The 1,754-nt window shown below is 46.0% G+C and overlaps 1 pseudogene across 1 annotated transcript; it reads right to left on the bottom strand.

Annotated features, from left to right (window-relative positions):
* Positions 1–847: 847 nt before the first annotated feature.
* LOC309796913 (protein ripply3-like) lies at positions 848–1,381 on the bottom strand (annotated as a pseudogene). Its single transcript has one exon. The product of its transcript is annotated as a protein ripply3-like (transcript).
* Between the last annotated feature and the right edge of the window lie 373 nt (positions 1,382–1,754).

The following is a 1,754-nucleotide window of genomic DNA, read 5'->3' as shown; positions in this document are numbered from 1 at the left end:
CACGTAAGACAGTTAAGTAAGAAAAAACCTTGACAAATACACTCATTTGGTCATCAAAATATAAAAAGCTGAAAATGATATTGCATTAGATACTTTGATTGAAAACAGTGTTATTCTATGTGTATATGTATAACTGATTCACTTCGCTGTACAGCAAAAACCAACACATTTTAAATCAACTATACTCCAATAAATTTTTTAAAGTGTTATTCTATTCAAGTAATAAGCCCAAAGCAGTCCCAAACTAAGAGATAAAGCTCTTCTATTCACACAGACAGACCTTAGACAAGAATCATATACATTTTTATCCAGAACGGTCCCCCACAAATCCTTACCTTTTTATTTTTGTTACTCTTATGAAAATTATTCAGTGTTTTGTGTTTTTAATAAATAAATTTTTTTCAGAATGCCACTAAACAACCACATCAACCTTGGACAATATCTAAAATCACTTTTACGAAAGTGGAAATAGCTAAAGAAGAATTCTCAGGTTAAGTGAGAGGCATGGGTGTGGGTGGGTTATTAATCGACATGGAATAATTTTTCGTTTGATCGGCACAGTGACATTGCTGAACGTGCTTTGAAAGTTGGCCTACCTGATAACAACCCATGTGGACTCAAACCTTTTCTTGGTCCTAGAATTCTTTCTCAAAGGTATAAATGAGGCTCAAAAAATCACCAAGAGAAGGACGAGTAAAAGCTGAGTCCTTGCCAAGAGTGGGGTGCTGGCCAGAGACAGTCAAGTTCTTGTACACCCAGTGGAAACGCAAAGTGTCCTGGCGCAGCTGTCCCCAAGGGCTGTCCCCCAGGGCATATGTGAGGTGGGTCTGGTGAAGGAGAGACAGGCTTATTTGGATGAGGGGCACGCAGCACCTCTGGAGAGTCAGGGCTGGAGAGCGGACCCTTACCACCAAGGCCGCCATGGCCTCCAGGTTGCCGTCCTGGGTTTGTCAGCCTGTCTCTGCCCTTTCCTCCCGGGCCGCCTCCAGCCTTCTGGCACTGAAGGGTTTCTTCCTCTTGCTCCTCATCTGAATCTGACTCATTGCTGCAGAAGTGAATGGTGGCTTGCACAGGGAAACTAGCCAGCACCTTCTCGCACGAACTCTGCAGATACTCTTGACGCTTAGAAATGGGTAAAAAGTCTTAACAGGATGCTGAAACCCAAAGGCCCCCTTCCTTTGTTGGTCACTCCCGAGCTCAAGCTCACCTCCAGTTCTGGTGGGCTCAGCATCCTGGGGGCGGGGGGTGTCAGGATCCAAGGTCTCCATGGTGTTTGGCTCTTGGGCCGGAGCAGCGTCGGTGGTAGCCGGGGACCATCCCGGTGGCAGTGACCGACGCATCCCTGTGCCTCCCGGGCTCCGGCCGCCGGCTCGGGTCTCATAGTGCCATTGGAGCTCGCGCCCCTCCAGCGGCGCCAGCTATCCGCCACGCCTTTAACTGCTCTGGCGAGGGCGCTCTGACTCTGGTCTTTATCTCTAATCCCCTACACCCCACAAGGTCATAAAAAGCTGAAAGCTCAAATTCACGGTTTTGTTAATGTTCTCCGAGCAAAAGCAAGCTTACTTCTCTGGGTTCCTGTTTTTGTTTTGCTTCCTCTGCATATTCCTTACTTTCTTGACAACTCATTTATGCATTTAATACACACACACACACAAATAACACTGTTGAAAAAAATCAGGAATTAATGAATGCTAGCTTTATGGAAATGAAAAGGGGTGGAGGAGATGAGAGAACAGCCTTGGAAAATCTGTGCT

Source organism: Mesoplodon mirus, assembly GCF_964341445.2.
Source record: "Mesoplodon mirus genome assembly, chromosome: X".
Taxonomy (NCBI): domain Eukaryota; kingdom Metazoa; phylum Chordata; class Mammalia; order Artiodactyla; family Ziphiidae; genus Mesoplodon; species Mesoplodon mirus.
The sequence above is the reverse complement of the archived record's forward strand: the minus strand, read 5'-3'. Positions and strand labels throughout refer to the sequence as shown.